Consider the following 10,000-nt stretch of genomic DNA (forward strand, 5'->3'; position numbering starts at 1 on the left):
TCATCCAAACCATTACCCTCACCCCCACCCCACCCCACCCACCACCCACCCCACCCCACCACCACCACCACCACCATCCCCCAACCACCCATCCCCCCACCCCCACCCCATCCACCGCCCCCCACGCCCCTCCCTCCTAATTACCCTGAACATAATCCCATTCATTAACCCCGCAACGCTGTTTAACTCACGACTGCCACGGACACGGACCAATCAAGCAGCCATTACGCCATTCACAGTCATTCACGTTAAACCCACCACGCGCACTCAGCTGACTCATGAGTGATTGGTGAACGGGCCCGTGAGTCGTGAGTCATGTAAGGCTGGTTTTAACGTACAAGCTGAGGGTCTCTCTCTCTCTCTCTCTCTCTCTCTCTCTCTCTCTCTCTCTCTCTCTCTCTCTCATATATATATATATATATATATATATATATATATATATATATATATATATATATATATTTTTTTTTTTTTTTTTTTATTTTTTTTTTCTTCTTTTTTTACTTTGTTTATTGAGCCATAAAACTACATCTCAAAAGGATGAGGTAACTTGGGTTATCCAGACCCCTATCTTGACAAGCCCCTGCGTGGGTACATTTCCCGATTGAATAAGAGAGGTTATGAAATCGACATCAGCGTCTAACGGATATATATATATATTTCGGAGAACCATTGATACGGGTTGTTTAAAATGCTCGAAAATGCTATTAATAGTTACTGTATCGAATGACATGTTTTCCCTCATACTTTCTCTCTCTCTCTCTCTTGCTCTCTTGCTCTTGCTCTTGCTCTTGCTCTCTTTCTCTTGCTCTCTTTCTCTCTCTCTCTCTCCCTTTCCCTTTCCCTCTCCCTCCCCCTCTCCTTCTCCCCCTCTCCCTCTCTCTCTCTCTCTCTCTCTCTCTCTCTCTCTCTCTCTCTCTCTCTCTCTCTCTCTCTCTCTCTCTCTCTCTCTCTCTCTCTCTCTCTCTCTCTCTCTCTCTCTTTGCTTAAACATGCAGCGCAAATTTTTCCGCATTAGTTGATTAAATATTACATCCCGAAGTCTGACGAGCAAAAAGTGCCAACTCATGCACACTGACTGCAGCGTCAATGCAACCAACCAACCAACCGCTGCCTGTTCTTTAATGCAAATTGCAAAATCCTTGGCTATCGTAGTAGCTCGCGAACTGAAGCTGTTTTAGTTCACAATTCATTTCATCATATAATCCATTTCCAATGCATTTAGAGTCAAATAAAAAGAGCGGCAAATACGACAAAAAAAAAAAAATAATAAAAAAAATAAAAAAAATATCGTAAAATTCTTGACAACGATAATGAGCATAATGAGGACAACAAAGCATTTCCATTAACAGTAACATTAACAAAAGAATACGAGAGAAAAAAAAAACACATTCCTACCAAATTAACATCAAAGGGACCGCGGATATATAAAAAAAATGCAAAATCCAATATCTGAACCGAAGAGGCTTATTCTAATCCCAAAAATAAAATTCCACCAAACCACAACTAAAAAAAAAAAGAAAAAAAAGGGAGAAAAATCTTCATATACATTTCCATTTATAATCCTCTAAGGCATAATCATCCCGCCATGATTCCTAGCCGAGAGAAAAAAGGGGGGGCGCCGCGCCACCTTATGATTAAATATAATTTACATAATTCCGAGGCCAATCTATTCCCCTATGATGTCTCCCCAACCCCTATTCTTCCTCCCCAACCCCTATTCTTCCTCCCCATGTCCCTCTCCCTACTCTTTTCCCTCCCCATGATGCCCCCCCCCCTTCTTCCCCTCCTCCCTCCCCATGACGCCTTCCCCTTCCCCTCCCATTCTCCTTCCTCTACATACCCACAAAGGCACGTCTTTTCCCTATCCTCCCTCTCATCCCTTCCTTCCTTCCATCCTCTCCCTAGCCCTCGTGACGTCCTCTCCCTACCCTCCCTCCTCCCATTCCCATAGACGTACACTACCCCTCCTCCCTCCCCCTCCCTCCTCTCAAAGCCCCGTCTCACCTCCCTTCCCCTTCGTTTCCCTCCTCTCCTCCGGCCCTCCTTCCTCCTCCCTCCCTTCTCCAACCTTCCCTCCCCCCTTCCCCTTCCTACCTACCCCCAACACCTCTTCAAGATCACCATTCGTACCCAAAATAGAAGAAAAAATAAATAAATAAAAATAAAAAATAAAAAAAATTTACCTCCTCACCGCAATGGCAATACCGCGCGCACCTGTTTTCCCGCCGTCGTCGCTGCATTTAATTTGCAGCTTTATGCATGCTTAAAGGGTGGGCCGCCGCCGCCGCGTCAACACCGAGGCGCTTAAGGGAAGAGCCGATTGCAATTAACCTATATATTATTCAACTTCTTAACCTTTTAAACCCCTCTTGCAATGACGGCGTCTGCATTCGCACCGCTTTAAGAAGACCACTCCCCCCCCTCCCCCCCCCTCCCAGCATTGCAATCGGGGTGAGTGCAGATAGTATGGCCTTCGCAAATATCAAAAGAATGTTATGAACGCTTTTGTCTGTTTGTTTATTTGTTTGTTTTTCTTCCGTCTCTTCTGCCTTCCTCATGTTGTCTCATCCTTTTATTTCAATCTTAATGACACGGGAGGGTTTTAAAATCAACTTAAATATCTGGATCAAAGAGCGAGTACTTGGCATGTACACGGAATGTTTTTTTTGTGTGTAAAGAATTCGCATTTCCAATAAGGACAAACGCATTTAAAGAACACGCAGCGTTAAGAATTTCTAATAATCTCAACCTAACGACCGGGTTCTCTATTGTATTTCCTAAATAATTCTCAATCCAACAACTGGGTTCTCTTCTATTGTATTTCCTAAATAAAACAACACAACACGAACCTACAACAGAATTGGTACATTACAAAAATAAATAGTAATTCACTCGCAACACAAAATTCATAAGAAAACAAGCACAACAATCCCCCCAAAAAACGTAAAACCCGAACAATCAAATCTACATAAACTACAAAATCCAACGCTACATAAAACCACACCGCAAATCACGCGGCAAATTCACCGTAAAGTGAATTACGGAAGTATGATGAGGTGTGAAATCGAAACATTCATTGCGGATCTTGCATAACGACCGAGGAAAATGACGTAGGCCTATATCAAAATACCCATTCGACGCGTGCAATCGGCGAAGCAACATCCTGTGGCCTTCCATTCGTACGGTTGATGGTCTTTTGCCGCTGACTTGCAATTTTCGTCGATGTGGTTAGAGGGTTTTTGTCATCATCTCTTTGCAATCTTCATCAACGCGGGATGATGATTTATTTTAATTTTCAGCAAAGTGGTTGATGCATTTTGTCGTCTTTTTGCAATCTTCATCAATTATTTAATTTGCATTTTTTTGCATTTTGTCATCCATTTGCAATCTTCATCAAAGAGCTTTTTTTTACAATTTTCATCAGTGTGGTTAGAACATTGTTGTCCTCTTCTTGCAAACTTCATCAATGACTTATTTCGACCTTTTTTTACGATTTTCATTAATGTGACTGGTGCATTTTGTTATTCATTTGCAATCTTCACTAATGACTTTCTTTACTCTTTTTTACAATTTTCATCGATGTGGTTAGAGCATTTTTATCAACTTTCTGCAAACTTCCCAACAGATTTTTTTTTACAATCTTCACCATGGAGGAAGTTTTAACCCATTCACATTTATTTTCATTCACTCATTCACAGCTCATTCTCCCCACCCCCACCCCCCCCCTAAATTCAGACATTACACCCGCAGTACGACCGTCCCCGTCACCTGGCTTATCACCTTTCCATTATCGACCTCCTCCTCCTCCTCCTCCTCTTCCCCCTCTCCTCTCCTCCTCCTCCTCTCCCCTCTCCCCCCTCTCCTCCCTCCTGCTCCTCCCTCCTCCTCCTCCTCTCCTCCTCCTCCCTCTCCTCCTCCTCCTCCCCTCCTCCTCCTCCTCCCTCCTCCTCCTCCTCCTCCTCCTCCTCCTCCTCCTCCTCCTCCTCCTCCTCCTCCTCCTCCTCCTCCTCCTCCTCCTCCCCTCCCCCCTTAGCTCCCTCTACACCCCCCCTTCTCGCCAACTCCAACCTACACTCCCCACCCCCTACCCATCCCCCCCAACCCCCGGATTTCATCGATTTCGCTCAACCAATCCACGAAATCTGGACGAAATCGGAACCGAAATCGGGGATTCTGATTTTTTTTTTTTTTTTTGAAAGCTTATCCGAATGAAAACGGATATTAAGATTTTTTTTTTTATCCAAAGCTTTCTGTTTTTTTTTGTTTTTTTTCTGTATCTGTTTCTGTCCAAATCTTTAATTACCATTTAGGCCTAATTCATGTTTTTTTTTCGTTTTTTTTTCTAAATCGAAAAAAAAAGATTTAAAAGGATGCCAGATTGAAATATATACATTTCCTCTTATCTTTTCATTCCAATTTCAAGCTTGAATTCGAACTTCTATTAAGTCAGAGAGAGAGAGAGAGAGAGAGAGAGAGAGAGAGAGAGAGAGAGAGAGAGAGAGAGAGAGAGAGAGAGAGAGAGAGAGAGAGAGAGAGACAGAGACAGAGACAGAGATTGACTCTCTCTCTCTCTCTCTCTCTCTCTCTCTCTCTCTCTCTCTCTCTCTCTTTCTCTCTCTCTCTCTCTCTCTCTCTCTCTCTGGCCTATCTACACTTCCAATCCCAAATAAACGAACAAGAAATAACCAATTGCAAAGAAACGAAAAAAAAACCCGCATCGAATTCATTTTCAGGCACGGCGAGGAGAGCCTTAAAAAATAAATAAAATAAAAACCGAATAACAGAAAAGGAAAAAAAAAGAAAACAACAACAACGAGAAAAAGAAGTAAAAAAGTGAAAAAAAAAATAATAATAATAAATAAAGTACAATAAAAAAAATTAGTCAAAAAGAAGAAACAAAAAAAAAAAAAAAAAAAAAAAAATAGGCAAGCACTTCTATGGCCTGAACTCGCATCAATTTTTGTCGGTCCATTCAAGAACACTTATGAATGCAGCGTCGCACGTACCGACGCACACACGGACGGAGAGAAAGTGGGGTTGGTACTTGGACGCACAGACGGGCGGGGAGAGGAAAGGGAATTAGAGAAAGAGGGAAGGAGGAAGAAGGAAGGAGTAAGAGGAGTTAAGAGAGAGAGGGAAGGAGGAAAGGGAATTAGAGAGAGGGAAGGAGGAAGACGAATTAGAGAAAGAGGGGAGGAGGAAGAGTAATATATAGAGAGAGGGAAGTAGGAAGAGGAATTAGAGAGAGAGAGGGATGGAGGAAGAGAAATTAGAGAGAGGAGAGAGCAAGAAGGAAGGAGGAAGAGGAATTTGAGAGGGAGATGAAAGGAGGAAGAGAAATTAGAGAGAGAGGGAAGGAGGAAGAGAAATTAGAGAGAGAGGAAGGGAGGGAGACGAATTAGAGAGAGAGTAAGGGAGGGAGACGAATTAGAGAGAGAGTAAGGGAGGGAGACGAATTAGAGAGAGTGAGGGAGAGAGCAAGAAGGAAGGAGTGAGAGGAATCAGAGAAAGCGGAAAGTAAGAGGAACTAAACAAAGATGCACGGACGTACGTAGCACCCACACCTACCCAATCCACCCACACATTCTTCCACGCCCATCCACTCCATACACCCACACCTCTCCACCCCCAAAACCCCACCACCACGCCCCACCCCTAAAACTCCCCCACCCCACCCAATCACCAACCCCCCTCCACACCCCAACCCCCTTAACCCCCTCCACCGCCACCCCCAAACCCCACCCCTCCACACCCCACACCCCAAACCCCGAAACCGCACCCCTCCACACCCCACCCCAAAACCCGAAACCCCACCCCTCCACACCCCACCCCAAAACCCCGAAACCCCACCCCTCCACACCCCACCCCCAAACCCCGAAACCCCACCCCCTCCACACCCCACACCCAAACCCCCCCTCCCCCCCCCCACCCCCTTTCCCCACACACCCCCAACCCCTTCCATCCCCCCACGCCCACATATTCCGAGCGAGGAAATTCGAGTAAATTCCTCCCGGCCGACTCTCTCGCCCAACATGCAGCGTCGGCCTCAGAAACGAGAATATAATAGGTCCGGCCGCCCGCCCGCCCGCGCGCCCGCCCGCTTATCTGAGGCGACCACAAAAGCTGCGTCGCTGAGAATCTGTGCGTGTGTGTGTGTGTGTGTGTGTGTGTGTGTGTGTGTGTGTGTGTGTGTGTGTGTGTGTGTGTGTGTGTGTGTGTGTGTGTGTGTGTGTGCGCGCGTTTGTGTGTGTGTGTGTGCGTGTGTACGTTTGTGTGTGCGTGTGTGCGCGCGCGCGTGTGTACATGTATGTACGTGTACTTGTACGTGATGTTGAATCACCGCTAAGCAAGGTTCGGGAAAACCGATTGCTCCCGGAAATAACTAGATAGGACTTACTCCGAGAAAAAAAAACAAAGATAAAATTGGTAATACAAACAAACAAACACATACACACACACAGCAAGATCACATATACCTCCCCCCCCCTCCCCTCCCACCTTTAAGGTCCCCCCAAACCAACTCCCCGGAAAAAATAACGTAGAAAAAAAACTCCCAACATACATTAATAAATCCCACTGGTCGATCAAACGCAAAAATAATACACACGCACCCACACACACACACACACACACACACACACACACACACATCCACACATCCACACACGCACACCCACGAACACACCCACACCCACGAACACACCCACACCCACGAACACACCCACACCCACGAACACACCCACACCCACGAACACACCCACACCCACGAACACACCCACACCCACGAACACACCCACACCCACGAACACACCCACACCCACGAACACACCCACACCCACGAACACACCCACATCCACGAACACCCCACATCCACGAACACACCCACATCCACGAACACACCCACATCCACGAACACACCCACATCCACGAACACACCCACATCCACGAACACACACACACACGTACACACACACACACGTACACACACACACACACGTACACACACACGCACATCCACACACACGCACATCCACACACACGCACATCCACACACACGCACATCCACACACACACGCACACATTCATTTTGCAGGCACGCCAATAAAATGTCAAACGTCCCAGGGGCTACAGAGGCCCATTTCGCAATGCTGTATTCCCCGCCCGCCTTTGGTGATCCCGTGCTAATATTACCAACGGTGCAACAACAACAACAACAGCAACAACAACAACAAGAGGGCCTCCACAAATTTCTACCCATTTGAACGCCTAGGCAAGGTCTATGTAAGTACTTATACATATTACCAACGGTACATCTTCATCATATCAACATATCATCATCATCATCATATCAACATATCATCATCATCATCATATCATCATCATCATCATCATCATCATCATCATCATATCATATCATATCATCATCATCATCATATATCATATCCTATATCAACTTCAACAACAACAAAAACAGGGCCTTCACTAATGTCTACCCACTTGAAGGCCTAGGCAAGGCCTATACAAGTACTTATACGGACCTTGTTCCTAGGCCTATATTTTCCCTAACGTGGACTTCCGGCCGATATCGTGACTTGGCTTATCTCTCGCCTCTATCTTTCCCCCCTCGTTCGGTTCCTGTTTATCTACCTGCCTTATCTTAACTGATCTCCGATATCCTGTGCTTTTCTTAGCCCTTCTCTGCATAGCGTTTCTCTTCCTGTCCTCCTTCGCTTCTCCATTCTTCCGTCTATCCCTATCTTGTCCTTTCTCTTGTCCCCTTTCTTTCTTCTTTATCCTTCTCTCCATCTCCCCTTCTCCTTTCGCTCCCTGTATTTTCCCTCCCTAATTGGCTAGCTTCCTCCTTACTCTTTTTCGCTATACTTCGCCCCACATTTGGCCTTATCTCTCTCTCCCTTCCCCACCCTCTCCCTCCTCTCCCTTTCCCCAACCTCCCATCCCTCTCCATTGCCCCACCCACCCTACCCCAACCTCCCATCCCCCTCCCTACCCCACCCACCTTACCGCCACCCCCATCCCCCTCCCTCCCCCATTCCCCACCCACCTTACCCCCATTCCCCCCACCCACCTAACTCCCCTTCCAATCCCCTCTCCTCCTATCCCCCCCCCCATCCCTTCGCCACCCACCCACCCACCTACACCCCCTCCCCCCTTTCCCCCCCTTCCCATTAACGCCCTAATGATGGCATCCCAAGCGCTGGGGCAGGCGGGCAAGGGCTGGGGTCATTATAATAACAATGATGATAATGTCGCTTCCAAGTTGCTGCTTTGCTGTCACTGCTGCGGCGGTTTCGGAGAAGGGCGAGGGGAGGGAGGGAGGGAGGAAGGAAGGGATGGGGGGAGCAGGGGGAGGTAAGAGGGAGGGAAGGGGAGGGAGGAAGGAAGGAGGGAAGGAGGGAGGAGGAAGGGAGAGAGGAAGGGAGGGAAGGGTGAGGTGAGCAGGGGGAGGGAGGTGAGGAGGGAGGGAGGAGGGAGGGAAGGTAGGGAGTGGAGGTCAGAGGGAGGGAAGGTAGGGAGCAGGGGAGTGGGAGAGAGAGGGAGGGAGGGAGGGAGGGTGGGAGGGAGAAGGTAGGGGAGGGAGGGAGGGAAGGCAGGGAACAGGGGGAGTGAGTGAGTGAGGTGTAGTGAGTGAGTGAGTGAGGGAAGGGAGGGGAGCAGGAGGAGGAGGAGGGAAGGAAAGGGAGGGTGGGAGGGAAAGGTATGGAGCGGAAAAGAGGAGCAGGAGAGATGGAGGGAAGGTAGGGAGCAGGAGGCTGTAGAGAAGGGAAGGGGAGTGATGGTGAAGTGGAAGGGGTTAGGGCCACGGTGGGGGGGAGGGGATGCTGGGGGAGCTGAGGGCTGGTTGGAAGTGGAAGGGGTAAGGGCGGTGAGTGGGGGGGGATGGGGGGAGGAGGAGCCCCAAAAGACGGGGTCACAGTTCAGGTGCGAATCTATTTAATCAGAGGCAGCGGAGGCAGCATTTAATTGATTAATGGAGCCGCCTGACCCAACTGACAGGGTAATTACCGAGGACTAATGACTGACGCCCAACCGACATATTCTCAGGGCTGTACAGATTTCCTCCCCTCACCCCCCCCCTCCTCCTCTCTCCTCCTCCTCCTCCTCATCTCTTCTCCTCCCTCTTCCCTTATTCCCTTTTCTCTGTATCTTCCTGCCTATTTCCCTATTCCCTTTCTCTGTATCTTCCTGTATTTCCCTATTCCCTTTCTTTACCTTTTCCTTCCTCTTCCCCTCTCTCCTTTCTCCTTTGTCCTCTTCCTCTCTTCCTCTTTTTCTTTCTCCCTCTTATTCTCTTCCTCTCATCTTCCCACCTTTTTCTACGTTTTTCCACTCCACCATTTCCATTCCCCCTTCCCTTCTGCTCCCACCCCCCTCCTCCTCTCCCATCTTTTTTCCACCCCTCTCCCTCCCTCCCCTCCCACCCCCTCCTCCCCTCCATCTTCCCACCCCCTCCTCCCCTCTCTCCTCTCCATCTTCCCACCCTCCTCCTCTCCATCTTCCCACCCCCTCCCTCCTCTCCATCTTTCCACCCCCTCCTCCTCTCCATCTTTCCACCCCCTCCTGCTCTCCATCTTTCCACCCCCTCATCCTCTCCCATCTTTCCACCCCCTCATCCTCTCTCCATCTTTCCACCCCCTCATCCTCTCCATCTTTCCACCCCCTCCTCCTCCTCCTCACGCACCACGCACTCAACACCCACGCAAGCCAGCGAGCAAATCCACACGCACGCAAAAAAAAAAAAAAGCGAAGATTAAACTCGCAAATCTAAAAATTAAACTCTCGGATCTTTCATCCCAGCGAACGCATTCTTATCTCCAGAATTTGTAAGATGATTAACAGTCGCCCCATTAAAAAAAAAAAAAAAAAAAAAAAAAAAAAAAAAAAAAAAAAAAGCGAGATACGATTTTTTGAAAAATATTTCAAAAAGTGGATACATATCCTAACGGAAAGTGGTTAAACTATTTCCGTCAACGTGCGG

Source organism: Penaeus vannamei, chromosome 37 (genome assembly GCF_042767895.1).
Source record: "Penaeus vannamei isolate JL-2024 chromosome 37, ASM4276789v1, whole genome shotgun sequence".
Taxonomy (NCBI): Eukaryota; Metazoa; Arthropoda; class Malacostraca; order Decapoda; family Penaeidae; genus Penaeus; species Penaeus vannamei.